General features: G+C 40.5%; 1 protein-coding gene across 1 annotated transcript in view; it reads left to right on the top strand.

Annotated features, from left to right (window-relative positions):
* FMN2 (formin 2) overlaps window positions 1-16,694 on the top strand; it is a 315,362-nt gene that overhangs the window by 13,854 nt on the left and 284,814 nt on the right. The gene's annotated exons all lie outside the window — the stretch shown is intronic.

Here is a 16,694-nt window from a genome sequence, read left to right as displayed (position 1 = left end):
CCCCTCTGGTCTTCTTTCCTTACATTATAGGCTCTTATAAAAGTGATGTTTCTCAGAGTCCCTTGTGGGTTGTGTTTTAGATGTGGTTTACGTTGGATGAATTCATGCCACGTCTGGAAGACCTCGACAAGGTCCAGGATTGACCTCTGCTGTTTGCTCTTTCAAGCCAAGCAGAGGCCTGGTGTCCAGGCACCACTTCCCACAGGCCCTGGTGTGGCCCCGGCGGGCACAGCCCAGTTCTGGGCTGGCAGCAGGGGTGGCCCAGCTGGGAAACCTCCTGACCTGGGAGCCAAGTGTGCTCTTGGGACTCAGGCCTTAGATCAGAGAAGAGTGGCCACTGCTTTGGTGGCCTTGTTCTCAGTCACGGCTCTGTGAGTGGTCTCTACTTTGTCTTCAGCCCTTCCAAGACTCTGTAAGACAAGGAATACCCTGCCGTGAGTCTCTTGCTATTTAAACTATTTGGAGTGGATTCAGTTCTATGTAATTGTTGAAATTTTGACATATAGAATCAATTTTTAAAAAATAAATTTATTTATCTTATTTATTTATTTTTGGCTGCGTTGGGTGTCCGTTGCTATGCGCGGGCTTTTCATTGTCGTGGGGTCTCTTGTTGTGGAGCATGGGCTGTAGGTGCGTGGGCTTCCGTAGTTGTGGCACACGGGCTGGATGGAGAGTGCAGGCTCAGTAGTTGTGCACGGGCTTAGTTGCTCCGTGGCGTGTGAGATCTTCCCGGACCAGGGATCGAACCCATGTCTCCTGCATTGGTAGGCGGATTCTTAACCACTGTGCCACCAGGGAAGCCCTAGAATCAATTTTTGATGTTATAAATATCTTCCCCTAGCATTTCATCCCTTTTTAAAATTTGTTGTGTCCTTTGTTGAACAGAAGTACTTAATCTTGCCATAATCAGATCTATTTTTCATCTGTGGTTTGTGCTATTTTCTTCTGATTTAAGAAATCCTTTCTTAGGCTCAGGTCACCAACATTCTCTCCTCCCCAGCCTTCTATAGTGTTATTGATTCACCATCTACATTTAAACATCTGCTCTGTCCAGAGTCCTCTTGAGCGTGTGGTGTGACACACATGGCAAAGCAAAGTTTTCAGCATCGTCTACTAAACAATTTTTACTCATGGATGTTTAATGCCATCTTTAGATTATTCCCATACCCTGTCTGAGGGTCTGTTCTCTTCCTTGCATGGATGTTTTTCTGTCTTCGGTGGGTACCAGACAGCTGTCATAAATGTGCTTTGCAATATGTCTCATTACCTGGAGGAGAAGTGTCCCCTTTTTCAAAGTTTGAACATTATCAGGACTTAGCCGTTGATGGGCTTATAGTTTTTTATATAAATTTAAATTAAGTGGTTGAGGTTTTTTTTTTTTTTGGTTGAGGTTTTTAAAAAGTCCTGATGGTGCTCAGTTTATTAAATTTGTAGATTATATTGAGAACTATTATTTTAATAATGTCATCCAAGACTGGAAGACCTCTTCATTTATTCAGATCATCTTTTATGTCCTTTTAATAGAGTTTTGGACTTTTTTTAATGGAGAGTTTGTGTTTTCTTTGCTGAGTTAGTTTCTGGGTGCTTCATATGTTTCATTGTTAATGGGAACGGTATTTTACTTTTGAATTGTTTCTAGTTATTGTTGGGGTAAAGAAATGTTTTCATTGTCTTTCAGTTGTAAGTATTATGGGATCTCCCTTATGAATATTTTTTAAACCTAAAGGTTATTTAGTCATTTCTGTGGTTTATAGCTACGATTCTAACACTAACTCTGATGTGTGGCTTTTTTCCCCGCATCACCAAGCAGTTCTCTGGGACACCAGCTGGGTATCCTACAATTCAACTCAATTCTGATAACACTGCTTACCTTGGAGATGGTGTCAGGTCCCTCAGACTAAGGGCTCAGTCCTACAAGGCTGCCAGTCTTCAGATGCCAGTCACAGGTCCAGGTTGTCACCTGGGCTTCTGACTGAGCAGCTTATAGGTTCCAGCAGCCCCCTCCTTGGGTTTAATTCTCTACAGCAGCTTATAGAACTCAGAGAAGCATTTCACTCTCCAGATTACCAGTTTATTATAAAAGGATATAACTCAGGAAGAGTCAGATGGAAGAGATGCACAGGGCAAGGTATGGGGAAAGGGCACGGAGCACCTGGGTGCCACTCTCCCTGAATCTCCACATGTTTGCTGACCCAGAAGTTCTCTGAACCCTGTCCCCTTGGGTTTTTATGGAGGCTTATTTACACAGACTTGATTGATTAAATCATTGGACATTGGTGATTGAATCAGTCTCCAGCTCTGCTCCCCTTTCCTCCCTGGAGGTCAGAGGTGGGACTGAAGGTTCCAACACTAAAGACAGGGTTCCCCTGACAACCAGCCCCCATCCTTAGGTGCTTCCAAAAGTCACTGCATTAACATAAACTCAGTGTACTTGAAAGGGGCTTGTTATGAGTATCAAGACACCTTTTTTGCTCCAATCATTTAGGAAAGTCCAAGGGTTTTATTTATTTTGTTCTTTATTTTATTTTTTATTTTTTTAGAGCTAGAAGACATTTTCTATTTTTTATTAGCTTTAATTTTCATGAATAAAAGCAGTTTCCTGTCTTGCCCCTTCTGATCCTTTGATTACTCCCCTTTCAACAGAGGCAACCATTCACAACTTGTGTAGCAGTTTTCTTTGGCATTTGCCTAATTATTTCTAAAATATCTCCATTTTCGATTTCCAACTCCCCATCACGATAGATGGGGTTTTAGTTTTCTCACATCTACCTCTCTTATTACCTCCTGTGCCCCCAATTCCATAACAGAGATCACAGATTTTTATAAAATAAAAAGTAATATTTAGATTCTTAGGACTATGCAAATAGTAGTCACTGCAAAGTCATATCGTATACTATGTTCAAACGTCCTTTCTTATATCATGCTTTCTATTTCCTGGAGTTAACAATTATTATTATTATTTTTCATTTTCCTGCTTTTCTAGGAGAATTTTTCAGATGCTTCAAAATTTTTGACTTAAATATATCTTTAATATTCCCTATAAACTCTAAGAGATCAATTTATTTTTTCACCTGGAGGCCGCCTTTCCAGAGGACTCAGGCCCCCTGCTCCAATCTACATTGGTTGTTCTCTAATCTTGCTGATCACCTATCATTCCTGGACTTCCTTTCACATCCTCCGTTTCCCCTGGACCCCTGTAAGTTTCTATTTTTTGGTTTTCTCCCTGTTTGCTGAAGTATATCCTCTAGGACCTTAACTAGAGAAGGTGAATACACCGTGCAAATATTTGAGCCCTTTTATATCTAAAAATGTCTTTATTTCACCTACATAACTACTGGAAATTTGGATGTCTAATTATAGGCTAGAAATCATTCTAAGCTCAGATAGTTCTAAAGTAAATTTTATTGATGTATAGTTTATATACAACAACATGTACCATTTTCAGTGTACAGTTTAATAAACTTGGCAAATGTATAAACCCATACATAACCTTCCACCTCAACCAGAAAACAATATATCTATCACCTCCAAAAGTCCCCTCAAGCTCCTTGGCTGTCAGGCTTCCCTACTTTACCCCACTGCTGGCAACCAATGATGTTGACTTTTTTCACTCATCATATTTTTGAGGAAATGCCAAGGGTTTTAGAAGCTCTGTGCCAGAAATTGGACAAAGACCAAATGCATATTTCTTATTATAAATCACAACATCGCAATAGTCATATGGGATTGTAAAGGCAGTCCTTTAATCTTTGTTTACAGCAAAATAATTGAAACAATCATAGAACATAATGTACATTGTGTAGATTGTTTTGAAATTACTGTGACTCTTTTTGGGCTTACATATTATCAGTCTTTGTGAATCTGTGCTCTGTTGGGGAAGGTATAATCCTAAAATCCAGAAACGTCATTAATATTCTAATTTAGTAGGTTGTGTTTCACACTCTACATTAATAAAAATGTCTAATTAAAAAAATGCTTCAAAAAACATCATTTAAACCACTGTATATTTTATCCAAACAGAAAACCCCACATTCCTTGGTTTCCACTACCGGCTTCTGCTGGTTTGCCTCCTTTGTTTTGGGCTGGCTTTTGTTACCTTCTCCTGGTCCTCTTCTTCCACCGGACCTTTGCTAAGTACATGCTGCTTCCCCTGGGCTTCAGTCCATCTGAACATTCATCCCCGGGAACCCTTTCCCTGAATGTGGATGACTGCATGGTTCAGGTCTCTCTGTGAATTTCAGACGCAGATTTCCTGTTGCCTTGAAAAAATCTTGACATGGGCTGTGGGAGGCGGTCCACGCTGAGCTTCTCTGTCCTCCAAAGCCACCCTGCTCCCTTGTTCATTGCCTGCCTGGTGGGTGGTAACAGCATCTCCTCAGTCAGAAGTCTGAGAGGTGTAAAGTTAGCAAGTTCCTCGCATTTCCTCCTCAGATCAGATCCTCCAGTCACTAACCCCTGTTAAAATATACCTCTGAAATTTAAAAAAAAACAAAACCAAAACTCATCCCCTTCTTTCCAGGAGAGTTCTTAATGCTCTTCTCAGAATTATTCTATGGCTCTCCATTGACCAGGACAGATTTTAAGCCTGAGATTGATGTTGAAGAAGAAGATCGAACGTGTCTGGGACGGAGGAGCTAGATTTGCTAACACTGTGTGTGATTCATTCAGCGTCAGGGAGGCGTCCCTCAAAGAGGGTCCAGCTTTGGAACCGCTGGTCTTGGGAGGGGCGATTTCACTATTTACTGGAGATGTTCAGAGGCTGGTTGAAGATCTACTGATGTGACCACAAACCTGGAGAGGCTGAACTTGACCACTGACTTTCCTTCCAACTAGAAGAGTCAGTGATGTTTGACTTCAAAAGCTCAGAGCAGCTGCGATGGTCTGTGTGTCTCGTTCCTTTTATTTGGGGCTGCTTTAAATATGTAAAAAAACTCTTCAGCCAGAGGTATTTTAAAGCTGCCATTTATTAGACTCACTTTTATTGATTTAACATAATAGACAGAAATTAATTTTTAAAGCATTTTTCCTTTTGACATTTCTATAAGTTTTTCCTTTGAAGTTTGATTTGTTTCACGATCTTTGAAGAAATTACCAGAGACATCCATAATCTAACATAGGTCCTGAAAAGGGGTTGGTTGTCACTGTCACATATGTCCTATGATATTACTTGGGTGATTTTATTAGATTCATTTGATTAAATTTCTCAGCTTGTTCTTGTCGTATTTCAGTCCTTGATCAACTGAAGTTGCATAGTTTCTTTATTCTCTTCCCCCCAAAAAAGCCTTGATGGATGCCCAAACTGAGCTTTAAATTTATATAAATTTGAGTAGACTGTTCAGTGACTCTTGTCAGAGCTCTCTACACCGAGTCACTTTTGAATGCTCTGTCTCTGTGTGATGTTTTATTGTAGTTGATGCTGAGCATAGTTTTTACTGCTATTCTCCATACTCTCAGTGTCGGGTAACCAAGATGCATCACACATGAGACCCAGGTCACCACACAGAGCAGTCAACTTCTTCAAAACGGATGTGAAGACGCATTACAGGCACTTACTGTTAAGGACTCAGATAGACCATCAGCAAATCTGTACCCAGTCTGTAGAGTTTTATAAAGCTTAAAATATCTTGTCTCCCTTCCTTCCCTGGAGTTCGGAGCCTGAGGACAGGTGTCTTCCTGTGACAGCGTCTGGACCAGCCCTGGCTGTGGGCTCTGAGCCTGGGGTGCAGGGAGCTTGCGACCGTGTGCGGAGCCCTTGGTGAGCTGTGGTGTTGTCTCTGGGGGTGGGCCCATCTGGGTCCTTGCACCTCCTGTGACACGTCCAGCCATTTGACCACATGCTGGCCTTCTTTCCTCGAGAAAGTTCTAGATGTTAATACTCCTGAGACACCTTCAGTCACTGTGAAACTTGCAGCCTTGTGGATCTGATACTAGACATGTTAATTTCCACTCGATTGTACTTGGCCTGTCTCTATTTTCTTATTTATCCTGCAGAGGTCATCAGTGTATGATGATCTGTACATAACATGTGATCTCTCTCTGCTCGCTCCATCATACACTTAAGCAATTATCATTAATTTTGTGGACTTGCTGGTCCACAACCTCATTTCCTCTTATTATTTCAACTGCTAGATAGGATTATATAGGATTATATAATCAGTTATATATAGGATTTCAGGAGAAATTTATTAAATATGTCTGAGCTATAAAGTCAGAAAAGAGTTTAACATAATGAGACTTCTGTTTAACTCTTATTTTGCATAAGATATGTGGCCTGTGGAAACAAAAACTTATGTTGATGCCTTTCAGAATATAGCAATTACGTTGTTCATCCTTCAACCGTTACAGCATACACAAAAGGAAAAATACCCATTTTATGTTTCTAGGCTGTTAAAATATAAATTAAAAACATGATTATAAATTAGTGATATTATGGGACATAGGATAACATAAAAACTCGCACCTAGCCTTCCCCCGTGTATAACCTGGGATGTTACTCAAATGTTTGGGCCTTGATTTCTTTTTAGGCAAAATTGGAGGATTGAGGCAAATAATCACTGAGGTTTCGTCTGGCTCCAAAATGCTGAAAATTAAGTGGTGGGTTGTCACTGAGTTATTTAATCCTAGAAATGACAAAAAGTACAGTAAAAACAAAAGTTACATGCATTATCCAGGCTAGGGGAAAAAAGTCTCCTGCTGTCTCCACGTATTAAAAGTTTCTCTTCCTGTTTAGATACTTTATTTTCTCCAGTAGATGGAGAAGGAGCCAGAGGCTTTCCCTGCTCTGTGATATCACGATTACTCTGTGTCTTTTCTGCAAGGGTGTCCTGCCTACATTGTCCTGTTTTATTGTTATTATGGACAAGGAGCGTGTTTTCCTCGTGATGAAATTCTTGGTGGACCAGGACATTCTCTGGCAAATGATAGACTTCTGAGTGCTTGGTTGTATCTTGTCTTTGCTGCCAACAACCCCCGCCCCCTGCCGCCATTTCCACCGAGGATGTTTAGTTAAGAGAGCATGTTCTAAATAGAGTGCATGTAAAGTATTCCTTCTGGAGCTTTGGTCATTATGACTAGCTCGTGAGCCCTTGCAGGGCACAGACCTCGTGGTCTCTGTCTTTTATATCTTAGCACAGAATGTTGGTCAGAAGACTTTCCCAGAGTTGCTGGCCCACCCAGAAGTGGAAGACGCCTGGAATAAAAATTAGGAGAGCAGAGCGTGCGTCCAGTTCTGGCACTGCCACTTTCTGGTCTTAGGACATCAGGCAGATTCTAGAACCTTTTCGTTCTTCAGTTGGTTTCTTTGAAATCACAGGGATAAATCCTTGCTCTGCTTTTCAAAGCTGACAGTAGATATAGATGTGCCTTTTACATGGTATAGTTCTATCCAAGTAAAAGGTTTTCTGCTTTTTATAGTGTCGCTGCTCACCCACCCGAGAGAACTCCAGTGCAGAGATTGATGATTTTACTTCATTGTGCTAGAAGATTTGTTGTGATGGTAAATAGTCCTTTAGGACTGTCCCCTGGCTGTTGTTTCCATGTTTAGCCCTGTGATATTTGCTTAGCAATGCAAGAGGGGTATTTATAGCTACAGTCAGCTCTTTGTATCCACACGTTCTCTGCATCCACCAATTCAACCAACTGCAGGTTGAAAATATGTTTTTTTTAAAAAATTCCAGAATGTTTCAAAAAGCAAAACTTGAACTTGCTGGGCACCAGCAACTGTTTACATAGCATTTACATTGTATTTACAACTATTTACATAGCATGTACATGGTGTTCGGTATTAAGTAATATAGAGATGATTTAAAGGGAGGATGTGTGTAGGTTATATGCAAATACTAGGCCCTTTAATATAAGGCACTTGTGCAGCTGCAGATTTTGGTACCGAGGGTGTCCTGGAACCAACCCCGCGGGCATACTGTAGTATGAGTGCAAAGCGGCTCCACGTGCTGAAGTTTACTAAGTGTGTAAGGACATATGGGAGGAGGGAGAGACGATTAGTTCAGAAATAATCAGAGCATTTGTGGTTAGTAAGTTCCTTGACTGTCATTGGATGAACGTTATTTCATTTAGCAAGTCGGTTTTTGGCAAATTGATTTAGAGCTGCTTTGTATATAGTAAGAGCTCAGTAAATATCGTTGATTAAATAACAAATGAAAATACAAAGTAAAATGAAGTTTAAATAGCTGAGCACTTAGAAAAGTTATGCTTATTCATATTCTAGGGCCAGCATTTTCATTTGTTGGTGTGGTCAACACATCCTGTCTAGAAACAGGTGCTGTGACCCAGGACAGAGTGAGGGGGCCAGGAGTTGGGGGCACCCCAACTGTGTGTCACATGGGGTAGGAGGTAGGGTAGGGACGGGGGTGCTGGAGGGACCCTGGAGCCTGTGTTTCCTGGTCACAGGAGCTGGTTTGTACAGTGAAGAAGGAAGGGTGGGTCCAGAAGCTTTAGGTCAGCCTGTTCTCCCCAGTTTAGGTACAAGGCCTCCGATGTCTGTTGGGGCCAGTGTGTCCCAATTAAATCCCCAGCCATCAGTGCGAGAAGCAAAACAGAAGGTCGTGTCTCTGTCCATTCCCCCCGCTCTGGTCAAATTACATCTGTTGGTCAGAAGGGGAGTTCAGTTCAGTCCAGCTGGTGTGCAGGTCATAGAAAAAAAAACAACAAAAAACCTTGTCATACTCCTACTGCAGTGATTTGACTCTTTAATAAGCGAAGTCGTGTCTGCTATTTTTGCAGAATCAGGAGCATACCTTGTTAAGCTGCGTAATCTTGAGTATTTCACATAATATTTTTGACATACTGTTCCACGTCATTAAACCTTTTAAATAACATGATTGAAGATATTAATTGTTAAAGCTTGGTCATACATAAAGCAGAGGTGTGATGAAGCCCCATGGGACCACCACCCACCTCCCATAATTATCAGCATTATTTACCCTGTAATAGCTTCATCACCTCCAACCCTCACCACCCTTTTTTAATGGACTAATTTGGACAAATTCCTGGCATCATGTTATGTGAATCTCAAATACTTAAGTCTGCATCTCAAAAATGTACTTTTTAATATGCCACAATGGCATCATTATATTGAAGGCACATAGAATTCATTGTTTAGGGTTAGTGTTAGGGTAGCCCTAACCCAACAGACAACACTAGTCTGTTAACTAGGCATTCACAGACTGTCTGAAACCCTGGGCGAGAATAAGTCCAGGCTGACATGGTGTGACCCATGCTTGGGCCTCTTTTCTCTCTTCCTGGAGAGACAGCATGGGAGCTTGTTGGGCAGTGCTGTGGACTTTACAGTCCCCGCCCCCCACCCCAGGTTTACCTGTCTCCTTGTGTTAACTCTGAATGACTTGTGGGTTTGGGGATGACAGCTTGATGTCTTCTTTGCAGATTTTTCAGTTGACCTTTTTTTTTTTTTTTTTTTTTTTTTGTGGTACGCGGGCCTCTCACTGCCGCGGCCTCTCCTGCTGCGGAGCACAGGCTCCGGACGTGCAGGCCCAGCGGCCATGGCTCACGGGCCCAGCCGCTCCGCGGCATGTGGGATCCTCCCGGACAGGGGCATGAACCCGCGTCCTCTGCATCGGCAGGCGGACTCCCAACCACTGCGCCACCAGGGAAGCCTCAGTTGACCTTTTTATAATGGGTTTCCCATCTATTCATTAAGTGAACCATTAGGGATTGCAATTTTCTAATTTTGTCATTTCTTTGCATTTTTGGCTGGAATTTTCCTGTACTGAAAACTTTAATTACGAGGTATGATTATTAACCCAAAATCCAGTTTGTACTGGAAAGGCAGATTAAATGCTCTATTTATTTCCCATTAATTCTCTGTTACCAGTGGCTATTGGTGCACTAGCATTCTCCAGTGACGTCTATTGATTTTACTTTTCTTATTCCTTTTCATATATTCAATGTGTTTAAATTAATTGAGTCATTATTCTTTCTATACTAACATGACTTCTGACAGCTGTATAGTAAGCTGTCATCTACATAAAGCTATCCTTTTTTATCTGTGTCCTTACAGTTGGACATTTTCGTTTCTTTCTTTTTTTTTTTTTACTAGTAACGATCCATTTATTATTGTACCAGGAACTGTGCTGAGCACTTTACATGTGTTGTCTCATCTGATCTTCACAATAATCCTGCGATGCATCACTCTGGATAGTGGCCTATGACATGTTTTCCAAAGTGGAATTTTTTGGTCAAGGGGTGAATTTTTAAAGATTACTGACACGCATGGCCAAATTGCCCCCAAAAGCTTCCGCAGTCAATTCTGATACCCACTTCTGGGTTTCAGGTTTCCCTGAGTCCAGGTTGAGGGACCCTGGAGGAAAAATCTCTCAGTGCCTGGTTGGAGGTTCTTTGATTTCTCATCTTCTTCCCTAGGGGCATGCCGCTTCTCCCATCCTCTGCTGGCAGACGCAGTCACAGCGGCCTGCCTGGTTTTAAGGGGAGGAGCGTTTGCAGCTGGGGTGAGACCATAGGAGAGAAAACAGGAAGAGTTGAGAGGAGGCCATAGAATGAGCCTGAACACTCTGAGCAGAGCAGCCAGGAAAGGAGCCTGGAGAGACCGTGGCTGGTGAGGTGGAGAGAACAGAGGGAGCATCAGGGGGTGAGAGGAAAGTGTTATAAGGAGTCAGAGTGAGTCAACAGAATTTCCGGAGGGATTAAGCTTAGAGTGGGCTGAGCCAGGAGGGAGGGGCCAGAGGTGGCAGGTGTAGGTAATTCTGGCTAGTAGGTTTCTTCTAATTGAAGTAGAGTCAATTTACAATGTTGTGTTAGTTTCAGGTGTATAGCAAAGTAAGTATTTTTCAGGTTGTATTGCATTACAAGTTATAACAAGATATTGGGTATAATTCCTTATGCTATACAGTAAATCCTTGTTGTTTATTTTATGTATAGTAGTTTGTGTCTCTTAATCCCATACTCATAATTTGTCTCTTCCCCCTCCTTGGTAACCATGAGTTTTCCTATGTCTGTGAGTTTGTTATTGTCTTGTAAATAAGTTCATTTGTATCATATTTTATTTTTCTTTGAATTTTATTTTATTTATTTTTGTATACAGCAGGTTCTTATTAGTTATCCATTTTATACATATTAGGGTATATATGTCAATCCCAATCTCCCAATTCATCCCACCACCAGCCTTGTCACTTAATTCCCTTGGTTTCCATACGTTTGTTCTCTACATCTGTGTCTCAATTTCTGCCCTGAAAACCTGTTTATCTGTACCATTTTTCTAGGTTCCACATATATGCGTTAATATATATTTGTTTTTCTCTTTATGACTTACTTCACTCTCTCTGTATGACAGTCTCTAGATCCATCCACGTCTCTACAAATGACCCAATTTCGTTCCTTTTTATGGCTGAGCAATATTCCATTGTATATATGTACCATACTTTATCCATTCATCTGTCAGTGGGCATTTATGTTGCTTCCATGTCCTGGCTATTGTAACTAGGGTGGCAATGAACATTTGGGTGTATGTGTCTTTTTGCATTATGGTTTTCTCTGGGTATATGCCCTGTAGTGGGATTGCTGGGTCATATGGTAATTCTGTTTTTTTAAGGAACCTCCATACTGTTCTCCATAGTGGCTGTATCAATTTACATTCCCGCCAACACTGCAAGAGGGTTCCCTTTTCTTTTTTTTTTTTCTTTCTTTTTTTTTTTTGTGGTACGCGGGTCTCTCACTGCTGTGGCCTCTCCCGTTGCAGAGCACAGGCTCCGGATGCGCAGGCCCAGCAACCATGGCTCACAGGCCTAGCCGCCCCGCGGCATGTAGGATCTTCCCGGACAGGGGCACGAACCCGTGTCCCATGCATCAGCAGGCAGACTCTCAACCACTGCACCACCAGGGAAGCCCGAGGGTTCCCTTTTCTCCACACCCTCTCCAGCATTTATTGTTTGTAGATTTTCTGATGATGTCTGTTCTAACTGGTTTGAGATGATACCTCATTGTGGTTTTGATTTGCATTTCTCTAATAATTAGTGACGTTGAGCAGCTTTTCATGTGCTTCTTGGCCATCTGTATGTCTTCTTTGGAGAAATGTCTATTTAGGACTTCTGCCCATTTTTGGATTGGGTTGTTTGGTTTTTTAATATTGAGCTGCATGAGCTGTTTATATATTTTGGAGATTAATCCTTTGTCCATTGATTCATTTGCAAATATGTTCTCCCATTCTGAGGGTTGTCTTTTCGTCTTGTTTGCACTTTCCTTTGCTGTGCAAAAGCTTTTAAGTTTCATTAGGTCTCATCTGTTTATTCTGGGTTTTATTTCCATTACTCTAGGAGGTTGGTCAAAAAAGATCTTGCTGTGATTTATGTCAAAGAGTGTTCTTCGTATGTTTTCCTCTAAGGGTTTTATAGTGTCCGGTCTTACATTTAGGTATCTAGTTCATTTTGAGTTTATTTTTGTGTATGGTGTTAGAGAGTGTTCTAATTTCATTCTTTTACATGTAGCTGTCCAGTTTTCCCAGCACCACTTATTGAAGAGGCTGTCTTTTCTCCACTGTATATCCTTGCCTCTTTTGTCATAGATTAGTTGACCATAGGTTCGTGGGTTTATCTCTGGGCTTTCTATCCTGTTCCATTGATCTATATTTCTGTTTTTGTGCCAGTACCATATTGTCTTGATTACTGTAGATTTGTAGTATGGTCTGAAGTCAGGGAGTCTGATTCCTCCAGCTCCGTTTTTTTCCCTCAAGACTGCTTTGGCTATTCGGGGTCTTTTGTGTCTCCATACAAATTTTAAGGTTTTTTGTTCTAGTTCTGTAAAAAAAAAAAGCCATTGGTAATATGATAGGGATTGCATTGAATCTGTAGATTGCTTTGGGTAGTATAGTCATTTTCTCAATATTGATTCTTCCAATCCAAGAACATGGTATATCTCTCCATTTGTTGGTGTCACCTTTAACTTCTTTCATCAGTGTCTTATAGTTTTCTGCATACATGTCTTTTGTCTCCCTAGGTAGGTTTATTCCTAGGTATATTACTCTTTTTGTTGCAGTGGTAAGTGGGAGTGTTTCCTTAATTTCTCTTTCAGATTTTTCATCATTAATGTATAGGAATGCAAGAGATTTCTGTGCATTAATTTTGTATCCTGCAACTTTACCAAATTCATTGATTAGCTATAGTAATTTTCTGGTACCATCTTTAGGATTCTCTATGTATAGTATCATATCATCTGCAAACAGTGACAGTTTTACTTCTTCTTTTCCAATTTGTATTCCTTTTATCTCTTTTTCTTCTCTGATTGCCATGGCTAGGACTTCCAAAACTATGTTGAATAATAGTGGCAAGAGTGGACATCCTTATCTTGTTCCTGATCTTAGAGGAAATGGTTTCAGTTTTTCACCACTGAGGATGATGTTGACTGTGGGTTTGTCATATATGGCCTTTATTATGTTGAGGTAGGTCCCCTCTATGCCCACTTCCTGGAGAGTTTTTATCATAAATGGGTGTTGAATTTTGTCAAAAGCTTTTTCTGCATCTATTGAGACGATCATAAGGTTTTTCTTCTTCAATTTGTTAATACGGTGTATTACATTGATTGATTTGCATATACTGAAGAATCCTTGCATCCCTGCGATAAAACCCACTTGATCATGGTGTATGATCCTTTTAATGTGTTGTATTGTGTTTGCTCGTATTCTGTTGAGGATTTTTGCATCTATATTCATCAGTGATATTGGTCTGTAATTTTCTTTTTTTGTAGTATGTTTGTCTGGTTTTGGTATCAGGCTGATGGTGGCCTCATAGAATGAGTTTGGGAGTGTTCCTTCCTGTGCAATTTTTTTGGAAGAGTTTGAGAAGGATGGGTGTTAGCTCTTCTCACAATGTTTAATAGAATTCACCTGTGAAGCCTTCTGGTCCTGGACTTTTGTTTGTTGGAAGATTTTTAATCACAGTTTCAATTTCATTACGTGTGATTGGTCTGTTCATATTTTCGATTTCTTCCTGGTTTAGTCTTGCAAGGTTGTACCTTTCTAAGAGTTTTTCCATTTCTTCCAGGTTGTCCATTTTATTGGCATAGAGTTGCTTGTAGTAGTCTCTTAGGATGATTTGTATTTCTGTGGTGTCTGTTGTAACTTCTCATGTTTCATTTCTAATTTTATTGATTTGAGTCCTCTGCCTCTGTTTCTTGATGAGTTTGGTTAATGGTTTATCAATTTTGTTTATCTTCTCAAAGAACCAGCTTTTAGTTTTATTGATCTTTGCTATTGTTTTCTTTGTTTTTGTTCCATTTATTTCTGCTGTGATCTTTATGATTTCTTTCCTTCTGATAACTGTGGGTTTTGTTTGGGTCTTCTTTCTCTAGTTCCTTTAGGTGTAAGGTTAGATTATTAATTTGAGATTTTTCTTGTTTCTTGAGGTAGGCTTGTATAGCTATAAACTTCCATCTTAGAACTGCTTTTGGTGCATCCCATAGGTTTTGGATTGTCGTGATTTCATTGTCATTCATCTCTAGGTATTTTTTGATTTCCTCTGTGATCTCTTGGTTATTTAGTAACGTATTGTTTAGCCTCCATGTGTTTGTGTTTTTTATGTTTATTTCCTTGTAATTGATTTCTAATCTCATAGCGTTGTGGTCAGAAAAGATGCTTGATATGTATTCAGTTTTCTTAAGTTTACTGAGGCTTGATTTGTGACCCAAGGTGTGATCTATCCTGGAGAATGTTCTGTGTGCACTTGAGAAGAAAGTGTAATGTGCTGTTTTTGGATGGAATGTCGTATAAATACCAATCAAATCTATATGGTCTATTTTGTTGTTTAAAGCTTGTGTTTCCTTATTACTTTTCTGTTTGGATGATCTGTCCATTGGTGTAAGTGGGGTGTTAAAGTCCCCTATATTATTCTGTTTCTGTCAATTTCCTCTTTATAGCTGTTAGCACTTGCCTCTGAATTGAGGTGCTCCTATATTGGGTGCATATATATTTATAATTGTTATGTCTTTTTCTTGGATTGATCCCTTGATCAATTATGTAGTATCCTTCCTTGTCTCTTGTAACATTCTTTTTTTAAAGTCTATTTTATCTGATATTAGTATTGTTACTCCAGTTTTTACTGATTTCCATTTGCATGGAATATGTTTTTCCATCCCCTCACTTTCAGTCTGTATGTGTCCCTAGGTCTGAAGTGAGTCTCATGTAGCCAGCATATATATGGGTGTTTTTTTTGTATCCATTCATCCAATCTATGTATTTTGGTTGGAGCACTTAATCCATTCACATTTAAGGTAATTATCGATATGTATGTTCCTATTACCATTTTTTAAATTGTTTTGGGCTTGTTTGTGTTAGGTCCTTTTCTTCTCTTGTGTTTCTCACTTAGAGAAGTTCATTTAGCATTTGTTTTAGAGCTGGTATGGTGGAACTATATTCTGTTAGGTATTGCTTGTCTGTAAAGGTTTTGATTTCTCCCTGGAATCTGAATGAGATCCTTGCCGGGTAGAGTAATCTTGGTTGTAGGTTCCTCCCATTTATCTCTTTAAATATGTCATGCCACTCCCTTCTGACTTGTAGAGTTTCTGCTGAGAAATCAGAGGTTAACCTTATGGGAGTTCCCTTATATGTTATTTGTCATTTTTCCCTTGCTTCTTTCAATAATTTTTTTTGTCTTTAATTTTTGCCAGTTTGATTACTATGTGTCTCGGCGTGTTTCTCCTTGTGTTTATCCTGTATGGGACTCTGTGCACTTCCTGGACTTGGGTGGCTATTTCCTTACCCATGTTAGGGAAGTTTTCGACTATAATCTCTTCAAATATTTTCTTGGGTCCTTTCTCTCTCTTCTCCTTCTGGGACCCCCATTATGCAAATGTTGTTGTGTTTAATGTTGTCCCAGAGGTCTCTTAGAGTGTCTTCATTTCTTTTCATTCTTTTTCTTTATTCTGTTCTGCAGCAGTAAATTCCACCATTCTGTCTTCCAGGTCACTTATCCATTTTTCTGCCTCAGTTATTCTGCTATTGATTCCTTCTAGTGTAGTTTTCATTTCAGTTATTGTATTGTTCATCTCTGTTTGTTTGTTCTTTAATTCTTCTAGGTCTTTGTTAAACATTTCTTGCACCTTCTTGATCTTTGCCTCCATTGTTTTTCCGAGGTCGTGAATAATCTTCACTATCATTCTGAATTTTTTTCTGGAAGGTTGCCTATCTCCACTTCATTTAGTTGTTTTTCTGGGGTTTTATCTTGTTCCTTCATCTGGTACATAGCCCTCTGCCTTTTCATCTTGTCTCCCTTTCTGTGAGTATGGTTTTTCTTCCACAGGCTGTAGGGCTGTAGTTCTTCTTGATTCTGCTGTCTGTCCTCTGGTGGTTGAGGCTCTCTACGAGGCTTGGGCAGGTTTTCTGATAGGAGTGACTGGTGGTGGCTAGAGCTGTGTGTTGCTCTGGTGAGCAGAGCTCAGTAAAACTTTAATCCTCTTGACTGCTGATGGGTGGGTCTGGGTTCCCTCCCTGTTTGTTGTTTGGCCTGAGGTGACCCAACACTGGAGCCTACCTGGGCTCTTTGGTGGGGCTAATGGCAGACTCTGGGAGTGCTCCCACCAAGGAGTACTTCTCAGAACTTCTGTTCCAGTGTCCTTGTCCCCATGGTGAGCCACAGCCATCTCCCGCCTCTGCAGGAGACCCTCCAACACTAGCAGGTAGGTCTGGTTCAGTCTCCTATGGGGTCACTGCTCCTTCC

Source organism: Orcinus orca, chromosome 14 (genome assembly GCF_937001465.1).
Source record: "Orcinus orca chromosome 14, mOrcOrc1.1, whole genome shotgun sequence".
In the NCBI taxonomy this organism is placed as follows: Eukaryota; Metazoa; Chordata; class Mammalia; order Artiodactyla; family Delphinidae; genus Orcinus; species Orcinus orca.
The sequence above is the reverse complement of the archived record's forward strand: the minus strand, read 5'-3'. Positions and strand labels throughout refer to the sequence as shown.